Source organism: Pseudochaenichthys georgianus, chromosome 17, assembly GCF_902827115.2.
Source record: "Pseudochaenichthys georgianus chromosome 17, fPseGeo1.2, whole genome shotgun sequence".
NCBI classification, from domain to species: domain Eukaryota; kingdom Metazoa; phylum Chordata; class Actinopteri; order Perciformes; family Channichthyidae; genus Pseudochaenichthys; species Pseudochaenichthys georgianus.
In genome coordinates this window covers 34,627,013-34,644,894 of record NC_047519.1, presented here as the reverse complement: position 1 = coordinate 34,644,894, position 17,882 = coordinate 34,627,013, and the positions used below count along the sequence as shown (strand labels likewise).

The following is a 17,882-nucleotide window of genomic DNA, read 5'->3' as shown; positions in this document are numbered from 1 at the left end:
GAAAGCGTTGCACTTTATCCAGTCTTTTACGACGCCTCATGCTTTACATATACAAGTCATGATTCTCCCGTTCACACAGGCAGGGGCAGCCGTGCAAGCTGCCACCTGTTCAAGGATCTAACACACACACACTCACACTCCGCTGGCCATGACATCGGTTAAGTATCTTGCCCAAGGAATACAACTTGAAGTGGTTCCCTGTTACAAATACCTGGGTATCTGGCTTGATGATTGTCTCACTTTTAAATGTCATGTCAATAACCTGCTTAAAAAGCTGAGGGTGAGGCTAGGTTTCTTCTACAGGAACAAGTCCTGCTTCTCGCTTGAGGCCAGGAAAAGGCTCTGTGACCTTTGACCTGTGCTGGACTCTGGTGATTTGTTATATATGAATGCACCTGCCCATTACCTGAGCAAGTTAGATGCTGTGTATCACAGCGCACTGAGATGTTTGACAAATTGTAAAGCACTAACGCATCACTGTACCCTGTATACCAAGGCGGGTTTGCCATCACTTACTGTACGGAGGCTCAGTCACTGGTACTTTTTCATTTACAAAGCCATGTTGGATAAACTACCATCTTATATCTGCTCCCTGCTCTCTCTGCGAATTGAAAGTAGTTATTGCCTGAGATCGCATGCTGTGGTTTTATTAAATGTGCCAAGTGCTAGGACTGTCTCAGGGAAGAAAGCTTTTAGATTTTTTTTCATATTGCCACACTTGGTAACCGTTTTATAAAAGCAATAGCTCACTTCAGGCCGTGATATATGCTCATTATATCACAGCTAAGGGGGTTGTCGACCCTCCGCTTCGCGTCGGGCCGAACCACGCCCCTTAGCTGTGATATAATGAGCATATACCACGGCCTGTCGTGAGCTATTGCTTAAGCATCCCACCACCTTTTCTGCTTGACAGACGACCGCATTAACTTATTCACATTAACTTCAATAAGTCATGTGAATAATTTCCGCATTTAAAATCTTCAAACTACTTTGTCTTTGGAGACATATATAAATATTTCATCTGTGGAAGCCGTGGCGCTGTAAAAAGCAAGTCCAGTAATCTGCCTCGGCCCGGGTCAGATAACTGGATGGCCTACCTGCCTGTCAGCCTTCCATCTCGTGCACAAACCTGTCTCGTGCCCTCATTGGTCATGTGTGTGTTCGTGTGGGTTGGAGGAGGGGCTCTGTGAGGAAGTCTGAAGGAAGTGGCAGATTTTCTAGCGCACTCCAGCTGGTTTCTCCATTCTTACCTACCCTACCTTTAAGTGCAGTACTGCATGTGAATGTAATTATTTACCGCTGCCCTGTAGTATAATGTTTGTGCCCCAAGAGGAGCTGTTGTACGGGGACTCGGCCCCATTAATGTAATCATTATTGCTATTAATTAAGTAATTGTGTTTAGAGCATTTTAATCAACGTCAAGGTTAACTTCACACCCCGGTGCTATAATTAAATGATGACTGAGTTCACAGCATTAGGCCTTCTTATTTATTTTTAAATAACCTAGTTTATCTTCGACACAGTCAATCATTTAAATCTGAGGCTTTCAGTAGATGTTGTACTTATCCGAGCGTGGCAAAGTTATTGGGATTATAAAAGTGTCCCCTGTTTACGATTACTGCATGGCGCACTGAAACAGCTCCATCGTAAACATGAAACTGAAACATGAATCACAGCTGAGCGGACGAAGAGCCATAATATTTTATTGATGTACAGGAAGTAATGGTCAGAGATGTGTTGGCTCGAACCCAGTCATATAAACAAAATCAAAATAGGATTTCTAGTCGTTAGATTACTTTTTTACACTCTTCTTCATTAATAAAGTGATTCATGTTCATCGGAAACTAACGTTTTATATTTGTGAACTACTCAGAAGCCGGTTTTTTATTTCTAAATGAAGCTTAATGAACGCAGGAGTAATCTCACTTCCGTTTTATTAATGAACACCCTCACCCCTCACTGAGCATCTCTACTAGCAGTTGTGTGTAAAATGCCTTGCTCAGGGGCTCCTTAGCGGCAGGTTTTCACCATGTGTCTGCCATGCAGTTAGCCAGCCTGCGTTCCCCACAGAGTTCAGCCAATCTGTGTGTGCGGAGAGGCGTGATGGAGTTATGAGCCGGCTGAGGGGGATGATGGACGAGCCGCTGACAGCTCAAGGCTGCACTGATGTGTGTCTCAACCACCCTGCAAACGGAGAGCTAGCCCAGATGCAGAGATCGAGTCTTAACCCCTGACTGAATCCATACATGAGAGAAAAAGCGATGGCAGGTAGCTCTGGTGGAGAATCCTAAGCAGGTGGTCTGCTCTATTCACCACGACGTGTTGATAAGTGCAGCGGGGGTCTCTGTCCTCTTGATTATAGCCATGCACGCTTTGAACCAGCCCTGATTCATCTCTTTGTTTGTGGTTAATGACAACCAGTGTTTTGATTATGCTGCTGGACTAACTGCTGCCAGTAACACTCCAACAGAAACAGCTCCTATAAGGATTTAAAGATTATTTAATTGCTTATAATAATAATACCTACTGTATGTAACTATGTGGGCGACTGTGGCTCAGAGGGAGTGCGCTTGTCTTTCAATCAGAAGTGTGTGGGTTTGATCCCAGCCCGCGCAGTCAACATGTTGATGTGTCCTTGGGAAAGACCCTGAGTTTCTCCCGATGGCATGCATGTGTATGAATGTTAGATCCCTAGTGTGAATGTGTGTGAATGGCTGAATGACTCGTAGTATGTAAAGCGCTTTGAGGGGTCGTAAAGTTTTGATAAAGCGCTGTATACTGTAAGTACAGTCCATTTACCATTTGCTGTTAACATCACTTTGTAACACTTGCGCTTCTATTGGCTAGTGCTCCAACACATTGCACTTGTTAGGCTAAAGGGGCGTGACATTGGTTGACCAATCGCAACAGAGCCGGCCAGCTAACCAATGAGAGCAGACTGGGCTCTGGTTTCAGACAGAGAAGTACGAGAAAAAGAGCTTTTTGAACATTAAAGCATGGAGACATGTCACGGTAGAGACACTACACACTGATATACAATCCAGCCGCGTGCTTGTGTGTCCGGGGCGGGAGATTAATGTGATTGGTTGTTAGTCGCGCCCCAGACACGCCCACCGGCAAGCTTCAACGCGACGGAACCGTTTGGACGATACGTTGATGTGAGACTCGCACTAAAGATAAATGTGGCTCAACTGAGGCTTGAGACCAGATCGTTTTCTGATTGACTTTGGCCTGAGACTCGACTTGGCTTGAAACTTAATTTATGACCTGACTTCCAACTTGCATTCACTTAATTGTTTCTTAACCTGGATTTATCTTCTCCTAAGATTCGACTCAAACTTGTCCGAAGACCTGACTTATAACATGTCCTAAATCTTCTCCTAAAACTTCTACACCTGAAAATGAGCGTAATTGTTATCACGATTGCACATACATTGTTCTGTTACAGATGTACTGTACACACACGGATACATTAATAACAAGTATATCATTATAATTACAAGACACATGAGTATTTACAATTTATCCTTTATTACTCACACACGCAGACACACTCCCCATGCGGGAGTCACTAGTTTCCCCGGTGATGGGCTTTCATGGCTGCATCGTTACCTTGGAAACTGTAACCTATTATTACATTCAAAAGAAAAATAATAGCCTCAAATTAAGTCACATGATTACCTTCTGTATGAAAATGTTTACCAATTAAACGTGATTATTAATTGAATGCGTTAGAGGCATATGTTGCATACATCAAGTAGTCGTAATATAAATGAATACATTGTATTGTGAGATTTGTTTTGCTCCTAAAACGTTCCTGTTTGTTGATTAAAAGTAGAACGTGCAAGAGAGAACTTTGGCCAGACTACAGCAAAAATGCAATTTATATTCAAACCAGTGGAATTACAGTTACCCTCCATTAAGCAAATGATCAAACAGGGCTCCGTCACGACACAACGCTTTTTCTTTTAACTTTCTCTTGCATTCATTCACTTTAAGTACGTTTAATCTCATCAATACAAACCTAGCATATTAGCTTCAATTAGTTAAATGTCCCAGTTTGGATTCAGAGAGCTCTTTCCCTCTCGTGGCAAAGCTTAGCTAAGAGCTATTATTGAAGATTCATTACAAATCCCCCCGCTCCAGTAAAGTATAATAAGATATATTTAAAAGGTATACAGTAAGATAAATGAGACGAGTCCCCTGCTTCTCCGCTCTGCTTTGCCGCAGTGAGACTGCTGTAACCTCTGAGGTCCCACATTCAATTAACTTAATCAATGTTAGTTCTGGGCATGATGACGTTAATCTTAGGACGTAAATAAAATTATATAGGCCTGTAAAACACGGATGAATGATTTAAATAAATAATTACCAAATGTATTTTAGTGCCCTCTCATCACACAGGCCCCTTGCCAAAACCTCACTTTAATGTTTTTATTGCATTCATATCAAAATGGCAAGAGCAGTTAAGACGAGAAGTAAACTCGGAGGTTATCATTTTGTATTACCAAAATAACCTTTAAGTTAAATTAAATACAGAAGCCGTACTTTATCCAATCGTCACGCCAGGCGAGGTCCTAATGGGGCTCCTATCTTTGTAGAAATGGCATAATAGCAGCACATTTATTAAGAATGTTATCACTTTTTTCCATTTCCTTTAAAGCAGAAATAAAGATTTTCTTTGTCCTAGGCGCAAATGATAATAACATTTTGCAGGAGACAAATGACTTCATTACCAATAGCAGAAGTTACCTCAACTTTTATTTTTGTTTTGCAAGTTGGAGTGTTTATATCAAAGCAACATAACTTTTTATCCAGCTATTTAAGAAAAGGATAAAGCACTGCAGTTCAGTTTCTTTTTGGTCTCTTTTCTCATTATCTTTTTTGTGTGGCTCCACAGCCCTGCTTATGTGGCCTTGGTTGTCGCGGCAACAGACAGGTCCTCCATGTTTCATTATTAAGTCTGTGTAAAGCCTAAAATTAGATTAATTTTAACAGACAGTTCAACAGAAGGATACCCAACAAATGTAATTTTATCATTTAAATATTGAATTGTTCTCTCTTAGTAAGATCCCTTTTTCAATTACAATGGTGGTCTTACCTTGACTTGAAGATGAAGTCCTTCTATCCCTCTGGACAAAAATATCTTACTTTTTTGTAAAAGTCCTCCTTATCTTCTTGTAGTTTCAAAAGTCATCTAATCATAAATCATAAATCTAATCGATAGATTTATGATTCGAAATTATAAAGTAGGGTAGACATGTGGATATTATCCGGCTGAACAAAACGTACATTTATCTAACAGCTACGTTTCCCACAGATCTTATTTTGAGCTATTTTCTAAAATCCTATGGAGAAATCTCGTTGCTTTTTTGTGGAGGGAAGCCATGCGCAGCTTACTTCCTGGTTTTAGGACGCCTCACTGCAGCTCTCTCTCTCCTCCTCTTCACACACCACACTTTCGCGGCACACGTACTTACAGCCAATCAGCTCTGAATGATGTGAGATGAAGTATGGTGGGGATGGCAGCACTTTGCCCCTATGGTCATTATTTTTTGCCACACACATTAAATAGGACAATACTCTGAGCATGCGCAGTGTAGTTTTTATAGTCAAACCGTTCACTTAGACAGTCAGAGGGAGGGGCAGGATCAGGGTTTTGTCCCACATGGCTCTAAACAGCTCAATAGGCACACACTGTAGACACTAATTAGAAGAACACAGACTAAACAGCAATGTACAGACGAATCAGATGATTAACCACGATCTTAAAATATTATTTTATATATATATATATTTTTTTTTGCATTTTGTTGTAATCATTATTTTTAATACTTTCTGCTGACACTAGGTGGGCTGAGCTTCAACGCGACGGAACCGTTTGGACGATACGTTCCTTTATACTTGGACTTTGTCTTCAGACTTGACTTAAACTTTCCCTAAGACTTGACTCCTTCTAACCTGTGGAATAGACGTTGCCTTGCCTCCATTCACTTGAGAGTAAGTCAGACATGACTCGAGTCTTGACTTGATGCTGATGGATCGTTGTAACGGTCTTTTGTCCCCCCGCAGCCTCTGAAGCTGCAATGTGAGCTCTGCAGCATCGTGTCCAGCTCCGGCCAGATGTTGGGCCAGGCTGCCGGGGCGCAGATCGATCGCTCTCCGTGCATTCTGGCGGATGAACAACGCGCCCACGCGGGGGTTTCGAAGTTGACGTCGGCCAGCGCACCACGCTGAGAGTGGTCTCGCACACCAGCGTCCCCCTGCTGCTGCAGAAGTCTCAGTACTTCTTCGACAGGCCAACGGACACCGTCTATGTGGTGTGGGGGCCGCTGAGAAACATGAGGAAGGACGGGAAGGGCATCGTGTACAACATGCTGCGGACAGGCGGCCGAGAAACTACCCGCCATGCACGCATCTACGTCACCACAGACGAGAGGATGAACTACTGCGACATGTCTTCAAGAAGGAGACGGGAAAAGACCGGTGAGTCACATCTCTTAATATCTTTGATCCTGTTTTTTGGCTTGCAACAGTCCTCTCTCGGACAAATGTACCACTTAGTGCTTTGACATTCACCGTCCCAGTTCTTTGCTATAATATCATCTTGATCGATGCTGATGGTGTGCTCTCTGTGCTTTGCGTTTCTCAAAATCCTCCCTTTCATGAGGCCTCTTCAAAGTGAATTACCGTACTTTTCCCTCTGAAGAGGCTTAACGCGGCAACCAGAGGCCGTTTTCCAACTCAAGGCTTTTTACGATGAGCCTCAGAAGCGTGGGACAGCCTATGGTATATACCGTCAGCCAGATGCCGGTGTGGGGAAACGTGCTGTTGTTCATGATGGTGGCAGGATTCTGGCAGTGTTTCTAAGCCCCCTGAGTGCAGCCGGCCTCACAACTTCACTGACAGCATTTTGGCACATTTGAATTTGCAAAAACTGTAAAATTATCCAAGCTACAGCTCTGTGACCTGGGAAGTTGGAAAAGTGTTTGTTGGCAACAACATGTGTTAAAATTGCACTCTGTAATTTAAAGACTAACCCACGCAGCAACTCCTTTCTCCTGCAAGTCCCGAAGAGAACTGCAGGTTAATGACTACGAGATTCAGGCTCCAGCCTCGCTATTGTTCAGGACCCAACCTCATTTCTCAGACTCGCCTCTGCTCATTTCCACAGAGCTCTACAACCCCTGCCTCTCCTCATGTCATCAAGACCTCTCTTAACTTCTTAAGAGGATTAACATGTTCCGTAATAGGCGTAGAATCCAGTCCATTCCAGCTTCATTGTCTCACTCTTATTCAGGATGGCAGGGTGTAAACACTGAATTTCATGTCGAGCGTCCGTGTTCAGCCTGGCTCAGCTGTTCTCGGGTCCACGAAGCACAGATGGAAACGTGGGATTAGGGAGCAGAGCTCCGGGAGAAGAATCTCATTACTGGACATAATGCTCCTGGGTGAGATGCAGGGCTTCAATCGTTTACTGATTGGTTACAGAGAGAGAAACTCGAGGTGTGAACAATGAAACGCATCTAATGACAACGTGACAAGCTGCTTCCCTGCCTGTATGTTGTGTTTATATTCGTCTGAAATTGGCTCCACATATTCCTGTATTTAAAATTAATTGGTGTCCATGGTTACTGCTTTTATATTAGCATGAAAGACACAATAACATTGTCTACTTAATGTACTGCATCCAGTGGGAGTGAAGGGAGTAGCCGCTTTTATGTTGAGCTTATTGGATATGGCATTATTCCAGAAATAAACTACGACTCTTTAAGATCCTCATAGACATGCAAATGAGTTGTTTGAAGTCCATATATATGCTCTCACAATGTCTAAAAACTAAACCGGGTCAATCTATTTTTTCTCCTCATCCATACAAAAGTTCATTTGATTGTTTAAGTTGATAAGAAACTGACTTGTTAATAGTTTTTCTTAGACTTGATTTAAAGTTGTCTTAACACTGACCTACACTTGTCCTTCGACCTGACTTAAACTTGTCTTAAACACTTGATTTAAACTTGTTCTAAGACAACTTGTGTTAAGTAAGAGAAGCGATACGATCATTTTGAAGTCAATTAAATCGTTTTCTATTTCTATGGGAGTAAAGCCATTGGTTTATTCGGCATGCGGTCGTGTAATAAGCGGATAATGTGCAGCGAGGCGGTCCATTATTGTGTGTGTGTGTGTTCATTGGCTTACTGTCACTTCTCCGCTTCCCGGTGGGGGAAGATAATCACCAGCTTGGAAGAGATGGAGCAGTGATCGAACACATCTCTAATTATCCAGATGCCGCGAGCAGCCGAGGAGACGCGCCGCCTCATCTTGAACTTGCTGATCCAGCAGAAACCAGCGCCGGCTGACTGACCCTCCAGTCAACCGAGTGACCATCTCTCAGCCTGTAATTTGAAACCAGATACAAAAAATATATATCGGGCCATTTCTGGACAGAGCTGAGGATATTAAACGGCAAGGACGTTATTGAGTTATGATGATCTGAAGTGCTGGAGTTCCAAGACGAAACTAGCAAACAACCACATTGCACACTATTTCTAAGCAGACTTTGAGTATGTTGTGTTTTTTTTAGCCGCAATTAATCGCACATTTTTGATCTGTTCTAAATGTACCTTAGAGGGATATTTTTCAAGTTTTTAATACTCTTATCAACATATGAGTGGACAATATGCTTTATGCTATGTTTATTATCATTTGAACAATGACATATTCTCATGAATATTAAACACAACAACCTGGAACCTCTCTCATAACATAATACAATACAAATGGTGTGTGGTATGTGTGTGTGTGTGTGTGTGTGTGTGTGTGTGTGTGTTGTGTGTGTGTGTGTGTGTGTGTGTGTGTGGTGTGTTGTGTTGTGTGTGTGTGTGTGTGTGTGTTGTGTGTGGTGTGTGTGTGTGTGTGTGTGTGTGTGTGTGAGATATGTGCAACTCAAGGTATATGCTCGAACGGGAGCTTACCTGGAACGCTGCAATCATGTTCATGTATCCGTGCTGAGTGTGCTGACTTCTCGTACAATGTCCCGCTGTCTGGCTTCCTGCATCAAGTCAAGTGCTCGGCGCAGTTGTGGCGAAATGTCGCTCCTCTGTTTTCATTTAAACAGCTCCTTATATCCGTTAGCGCAGCTAGCTAGCACCAGATGCTAACAACAACAATGCACGTAAGGTCTCTCTCGCTCGCTCGCGCCACACATACACACACCCTCCCGGTCCTCCTCCCGGTCTCTCTCGATAGCCAGTCGGTGGCCTGCCGGTGAGCGTGGAAGTGTGGTCTCTGCCACAAGCGGGCGGCAGGAGCGGGGCTGTCAGCATCAGCTTGTAGATGGTATTTTAAACTCGATGCGCTCTGAAACTACGGGGCGGCCGAGGAAAAAAAATACACATGCGTTAATCGCGTTAAAATAACTAGTGTAAACGCGTTAACTTGACAGCCCTAGTTTTTATAGTATACACTCACTGTTACTGTACTGTAGTATGCAAATCCAAATAATTGTACTTAATATTTAAACAAGAAATGAAAGAATACATGCACCATCAAATAAACTGCATTTTTTATTGTATATCGTATAAAAAAGTGTTTTTCTTAAAGATTAATGCTTTCTATCTCACTGGTAAGAAAATAGTAGGAAAAAAAATGCGATTTTCTTCCCAAACCTTTTTTGTAGGCGCTACATTTGGATTAAAAAGAACATTTTAAGAATGTATAGAAAACTGCTTAAAAATAAATAATGTCTAGTGAGTTCCTTTAAGGGATGTAGCGGAAGTAGATACATCTGGAGGAGGTGTTCACTGAAGTATTACACGTCCAATTGTTGAAAACCCATAGATCAAACCTCATTTCATACACACGATGAACAAACAAAGAGACAGCTGAGTCCATCAAGATATCCCTCTTTCACTCTGAGCCCCATCATCATGTTGACTTCCAGGGACATTTCTCGCTCCCGTCCTTCTCTCTTCTAGGCTACGGCTAAAAGAGAAATAAAAAAAAATCACTCTGAGGAAAAAGACAATAAAAGAGTGACCACACAGCCCTGGATGTGAGCGTATCTGACAGCAGTTTAAACTCATGATTCATGTGATTGCGCAGTGCGGCTGGAAGTTGCTCGGCCGAAGCTATCCATTATCCAGCGCTCCCCTCCCGCGCTGCAGTCGCTGGCGTCGGGACCGTATCTCCGCGGCCCTGTTAGCGGCGGCAGATAACAGACCTTACAACGACACCGCACTTAAATCACAATGTCACTTTATCAGCACGGCTGCCACCTGGGCCTGCCTGACCCTCTGCTTCCAGCTGCTGCTTTTTCACACTTTGTGGAGGATGTGTAGTTTGTTTCCTCTAATTGTGGACACTCTCCCTCTGCTGCTGATGGTGTGCAGTTTTCATTTATACTATAGGAACCGGCTCATTCCTTTAGGACAACAATTTATTTTTTAATTGGAAACCAACATGTTTCTTCGTCAGTGTGTATTTATACCAGTCAATTACCTGAATGCAGCTTTAACCATCCAGCGTGTTTTATACCTTAGGCACTTTATGGTTTTAAAATCTGCATAGTTTACAATCGGGTTTGTTATTGTTTCATTGAGTTCGCCTGAAACAGAAGGATGTTACAAAGCTTACCTGAAAAGACAGAAAATAATCATCAAATAGATTCAAAATAGAAAAAAAACAATTGTTCTGTATAAAATGGTTAAAATGAGACTTTAGAGGGATTTTCAACTTCCACTAATCAAAACTTAAGGTACATTTCCATGAATATAATTAAATAGCTAATACACAATTTAATACAGGGCTTTGTAACAAAGTATTCCTGTCATGTAGTCCGTATTTGCATTACAGAAAACAAGATTCAAGCAACACGGAGATCTGCTGATTTAGCATTTCTTACGATCACAAGACTCCGCAGGTGACCTTTAGATTCCAGAAGGAATGCAGGTGTTGTTTTGAGATAAAGCTAATTTTCTTTTGTCGTCTCCAGTTGGCTTTTCATGGCAACTCACGGAGCATGAAATTACTTGTTTTTTAATGTGCAAACTTTAAAGTGGAGCCTCCTGTTCTGTAAAACAAGCACAGCAGATAAAAGAAGACATTATGCAGCTGATCCAAACGCTAAATCGTTAAGACAAACCAACATCCGCTGAACATTCACAAATGTATCTGCAGTTCGTCACGTCTCCCCTGTCCCTGCTTGAGTGCATATATAATGAGTACCCTCATCAAACATGCAAAGATGTGACTTTATGTCACAAACTCTACAGGTGACCTTTAATTCAGGTGCCATTTAGTCATAGCTCATGTATTCCTGTGTACTGCAGGTTATATTACCCCTTGTCCCTCTGATGCCCATCCAGCATGAAATTGGATAACTTGTTGAAATGTACAATATTATAGTATCCCTTCTGGCTCGAAAATTAACTCAACAGCCTTGAATGTAACAGTAAAATCTGTAAAAGGTTTTGAAGGAATTATTTAGTTAAAAAGTCTCTTGCTGTGGTTGTAAACTGAAAACGTTTAACTTAGGGACAATAAAAACAGGATAAAATCAAAGAAATGTGACCAATCTTAACATTTGAGCAATAAAAGCCGAATAGAGGTTATTCAGTGGCCAGAGAAAGGGCACAGAAGCACCATTGATCTTTAAAGGGCTCGCGAGCGCCTCAGGTTAAAATAAGATACTGATGCAAAATAACAAAAATGTATTTTGATATGTAATTCCTCACAAGGTGTGAGTCATTTTGATCCTCGATGAACTTAAAGGTGGGGTAGGTAAGTTTGAGAAACCGGCTCGAGATACACTATTTGTTATATTCCATGGAATGCTCTTAACATCCCGATAGCAATGAATATATTAAATGCTTTGACAATAAATACATAAAAACGTCACCTGTGGAAGCCGTGGCGCTGTAAAAAGTACGACCAATAATCTGAGCCGGCCCGGCTAAAGTAACTGGATGGCCTACCTGCCTGTCAGCCTTCCATCGGGGCACAAACTGATCTCGTGCCCTCATTGGTCATGTGCGTGTTCCTGTGTGTTGGAGGAGGGGCTCTGTGAGGAAGGGGCAGATTTCTTCCAGCTGTGTATTTTCAAATTCTAGCGCACTCCAGCCGGTTTCTTCAAAATCAGCGACCCCACCTTTAAGTGCAGGTTCTCCACTCTCATTGGCCTCCAAATATGAGGCGATTTCATTTGTAATCTGTTTCTATTAGCCTGAATGTCACGGCTGTGTAATCATGCTTCATAATCTCCGAGCCGTCCACTTCATATGAGCGTAAGTACTTCTGGCAGTTAGCGTGCATTCATCCTAAAATAGTTGAAATGAAACACCATTCAGTTCAACAGCCACTCAGCGTTATAATGACGGTCTGAGAGATTCGGCTCAATGTTTGTGAAAGGGAAAAAGCTCTTTGCCAAATTCATGTGACGGATCTAAAAAACAAAGGCTGAATTAGTGAAGGGAGTATTTTCTGCTTTAAAACGGACAACATCTTTAGGAATTAAAACTCACTTCTGTTAAAGCAGAAACAACGTATTCGCTACTCCTGATCAGTTTACAAGTTTCGGCTCTTTGGTTCCTGTATTTTAAAGAACTTTTCCCATGGTATATTTATTGGACTGACTGAAATTCTTAATACCTTGACGGACCAGAAATAAATACATTTGCACATCCTGACAAATATCGGACATGGCGCTCTAAGTTTAAAAACACTATAACTTGTAACTTAACATAAATAGATATTCATTTAAAATGTATAATTGGATTTATTCTAGACCTTTAAGAGAAATCTATTAAAGTGAGTTGTTGTTACTGAGCTGACAGGAGGTGCTGCCGAGGGTTCATTCAACTCCTTAAATTAAGTTCCAAAGAAAAACAATCTGCATTTTATTGATTTTGCAGCATGCTTTGGTTTAGAGTCGAACGTTTATTTTATTTTAAGTTTGAAGAAAACAGACATGACTTAAACCTGTTATGTGTCTTCACCAGATTTTAAGATAAATATTTCTTTCCCCTAACCTCAATAAAATGTAGGATAGATATCAGTCCATACACTCACACACGTATTGTCAAACATTACTCAGAGAAATCTCAGTTGTCAAGTGGTGTAAATGAACCATCATATGCTCCCGTACTGTGCTTGAGTATAATGCTGCTGAGGTAGTTTGAACTTTATTGCGTAAATGATTTTGATATTTCTATTTCACTTAATTTCGAAGGCAAATATCGTACTTACAGGCTCAGTCAGTACATTACTCTGACAGCTGGAGTCAGTAAAACAAACAAGAAACATGATTTTATAGATTTGACAATGTGCTCCAAATTAAACTATTACATTAAAGGTGGGGTAGGTAAGTTTGAGAAACCGGCTCGAGATCGCTAGAATTTGAAAATACACAACCGGAGAAAATCTGCCACTTCCTCACAGAGCCCCTCCTCCAACACACACCAACGCGCACATGACCAATGAGGGCACGAGATAAGTTTGTGCCCCGATGGAAGGCTGACAGGCAGGTAGGCCATCCAATCGAGTGGTTGTACTTTTTACAGCGCTACGGCTTCTACAGAGGACATTTTTTTATGGATTTTTGTCAAAGCACTTCAGATATTCATTGCTATCAGGATGTTAAGAGCATTCCATGGAATATAACAAAAAGTGTATCTCGAGACGGTTTCTGAAACTTATCTACCCCACCTTTAACATACGATTTTAGCTCTCTGAAAAGGACCTTAAATTTCCACCCAACAAGTGCTTTTACTTTAATAACATTCTGCTTTAATACCTTTTTGTATTTTTTTCCAAGTTAAATCTTGTATTAAGAATTTTAACAGGAGTATAAGTAGAGAGCTGTACATCTATACTTTACTTACGTTTGAGATCTGATTACTTTTTTCACTACTGCAGATGCGTTTTAGTAGAGATTGAAATCACAAATATTTAGGTGAGTTCAGGTGAAAGCTTTATTGTCAATGTCTTTGTAGGCTGTTTATTTTATCAGCCAGCATCTGATTATTCACAACCAGCCTTACTCTTTCATGTGTGCTGTTGAATCTGAAATGCTTCCAAAAATGTCTTCCCTGATATTTTGGATCAGCCTGTTCAGCTTGGCTCGCTTCACTCACTCTTTCGCAAGTTATACCATCTCGATGTTGGTCATATCGCAGAGAGATTACTGAGAAAATCACTGAATCCGGTTTCACTCAACAGATTGAATTATTATCTTTTGTGCTTTTTTTATATTTGAAAGAAATTACATGAAATGTTTTTTTACACGAACCATCTGAGAATTGCTGATTGACCTTGAGGAAGTCGAACAGAAAGTGGAGGAATGTGACAGAAAGAGCTGCACTTTGTTTCCGGTTTCAATGTCAAACGACTCTCCGCCAGTGCTCAGACTTTGTTTACATGCTGCGTCCGACCTACGTGACTGAATCTATAATTGCTTTGTGTATTGGAGATATCAAGAGAAGAAGAAGAAACCTGGGAGATTGAAACACAACGTTGGCAGCAGAAAACCACAGAACTTTAATTTCATGCTTATCACGCCGAGCCGTTTAAAGAGAAAAGCAAGCGAGCGGGAGGATTCATTGTGTTTTCTCCACATGAAGCCTCGATCCCCGCTGTATAGAATCTGCACTGAGCGCGCTGCTCTCCATCCAGAAACAAGAATTTGTCACTGAGCAAGCGTGAAATGATATTACATTTGTGGTGAAAGCTTGTAATTGCCGTGAAATTATCTTATTAAATGAAGCCGACGGAAACCCTGAAACACAAATAGCGCTGCGCTCTGGGAGGCGGTTCGTCAGGTCAGATGGTCGATTCCTCGTCCCAGAGAAAGAGAGGATCCTCGTCAGTTTCTGTGTGCGTTTGACCTGGTCTGAGAGAAATTAGGCTTCAGTCGAAGGGAGAGAAGCAAACTGTCAGCTGAAGGCAAAGTGCAGCCTTCCTTAGAGTCCATTTTCAGTTGTGTCCTCATTACATTACATTACACGTTACTTGTTAGACGCTTTTATGCAAAGCGACTTACATACTCAGTACTGTGGGCAATCCCCACGGGAGCAATTTGGGGTGAAGTGTCTTCAGGGACACAACGACATGCTGACTGCAGTGGGGTTTGGTACCTGTGAGCAGGGCCGCCTTAATGCACGGGCTGACCTGGGCTGAAGCCTAGGGGCCTACGGAGATTGGGGGCCTATCATGGGCCAATACAAATATATAATTCCAATTTTTTTTTTCCCCGGATGTTTTAATATTTTTTTAAATAAACAAAGTCTTGGCTTTCAGAATATGACACTTTTATTTCCAAAATACCACCATAAATACATTTTTGAAGCTTGTAAAGGGAAGAAGACAGCTCTCCCTCGCCACTCTGCTGTTCTGCTGTTCCCCTCCCTCCGCTGAAATTATGAATGTAAGGCGTATAGTAATCATAGATAACACGGCAGGGTCCGTTACAGTTTGTTTTCATCTGATTTCAAATAAACAAAGTCTTGGTTTTCAGAATATTAAACTTGTTTCGGCAAATTCAGATGATAAATACAGCTTTGAAGCTTCGGCATAATTACAAGCGGAGAACAGGAGTAATTTAACGTCACAGCAGGCGTAACAACAGCCGGTGTTTCTCGGGAGGGTTTTTCCCCGGGAAACAAACACAATACACACAAACGCAAAAATACACAAACACACACACGTATACACACACACACTCGCTTCCCCCAGACCAGTAATCCAAACGCTATAAATGACTTTGATTTGTTGTTTAAATAGGGGGCCTACAAAACGCCTTAACCTGCCATCAGCTCCAGGGCCTGATGGCAGGTTAAGGCGGGCTTGCCTGTGAGTGACCCTGATCCGAACACCTACGCCACACGCCCCCTCGTGATGTGACGACACTCTGAGCAGCCAATGAGAGCAGGAATATCAGAGGCGGAGGGACATTTTATTTCTATTTGCAATGTCAACACTCTGTATTCTGTATGCATTTGTATAGAAAAAAATACAAGTCATCATTCAGTAGTGGAAACAGAAAGTTACTCATTTTTGAGGTATAGGTATTCCCATTAGCTGCTTTTTCTTTTACTTCTAATCCATTACATTTTATTAGCCAATATTGTCCCTTTTGTCTCCGTTTTATATTATTGCTTGAATTAGAAAATAATAAAACAAATATATAAAAAAAAACTTGACTGAATTATAACATAAAATATTAAAAGTACGTATAATAATCAACACTATTTAATGCAATGATATAGATTAAGATACAACTTTTTAAATCAACAGAAAAAGCTCATAATTGTGTACTTTTAATGAATTTAACTTTTGAATGCCTGACTTCAACTAGTATTTAAAACACTATGGTACAGTAGAACTTCTTTCAAATAAATAAAGTATCTTACTACTTTTCCACTTCTGATGGAAAACGTACACTGTCCTATATCGCTAGTTCCATGCACCATTATCTTCTTATCACCACTCTTTTGTACGCGGACAGTGAACACTACACCTGAGTGTGATTGTTTGAACATCTAATACATCACCGAACCGTCTGCATTCATATTCTGCTGCATCAGCCTCTCTCTCCTGGAGGATTAACCACTGGAGATTGTTGCTCCCTCGTTCACCCACAGGAGCTTTAGTGCGGCTGGGCGCTGATGTTGGTTGATACGGGGGCTTACGGTTGAGCGTTAGGGGGTTACGGCTTAGCTTTGAAGCCTGCACACACATTATCTGACGCGCTGTGATTGGTTAGGTTCTTGTGTTTCTCACTAGCAAAGTCTAATGCTGGAGGAGATTATTAATAGTGAAAACAAACACAAAGCAACTTCAAGGAAGGTTCAATTATCTGGTCCATTTCAATGAAACGCTACAGCGACTTCACTCCTCTGCTGTCCTGCTCAGTAATGAGACCAGAAGGAACAGAAGTGACCTGGCTGTAACTACTCCGGTTCTGTTACTTTGTGTGTTGGCCCTCTTGTCACTGTGTGTTACCACTTAAATGAAAGAATGAACATTAGCTGTGGCAGCTGGAGGTAAAAGTCATTTATTATACATCTAGTGTTGTGGTTATATATAAATTAACAGCACACAGTCAGTCTTACATCTACCAACTTAAAAGATATATTTCCATCTTTATTTGATTATAATGAAGGTGTGGGTGCTGACGTATAATTACTGAGAAAGCTCAATCAATGGAGACGTGTACAAAATAGCAAAAACCCTGGGAAGACTGGCTGACCAATTAGAGTGGGTCTTTCTTTGAAGGTGAGCTTGAAGGCGCTTAAAAGCAGCTTTTCAGAAAAAGGAGAAATACAGGTATACTGAGACTGTTAGAGCCATTTTCCTTTTGTTATTATTGTCTGAATGTTAAGCTTAATAATAATATCAATTAGATTACACTCTTGATTAGCAAGGCAAGGCAAGGCAATTTATTTATATGGCAATTCAAGGTGCTTTACAAAAATGAAAGACATTCAGACAAAGGCATTTAAAAACAGTCATTAAAAAGAAAAGCTAATAAAATAAACATTAAAAGTTACAGTGCAGTCTAAGATATGAATAGTTCAATTATTTCGGTTCTTGATTTTTTATTTATTCACAGAACCTCCCGTTGGAAATCCGAACATTTCCGTCCCGATTGTTCATTTAGACTGATTGTTTTCACCATGTTTTGCTCGCATGACATCCACAATCGGACCCTCAGGAGGGTGTACTAGCCCCCTACTCTGCTTTGCGTTCCATAACAAAGTCTTTAAGTGTTACCTGAACAGGTATCAGGTATTTTTGTGAGTCACACTATGGTTTAAAATGTATTACTTATTTGTTCTGATATGTGCGTCAGTATCACGTGCACGGCTATATCCTATATATGGTAG

The 17,882-nt window shown here is 41.3% G+C and overlaps 1 pseudogene; it reads left to right on the top strand.

The window, feature by feature from the left end:
* The window catches only part of LOC117462494 (alpha-N-acetylgalactosaminide alpha-2,6-sialyltransferase 3-like), a 32,534-nt pseudogene extending 26,044 nt beyond the window's left edge, over window positions 1–6,490 (top strand).
* The last annotated feature ends 11,392 nt before the right edge of the window (window positions 6,491–17,882 follow it).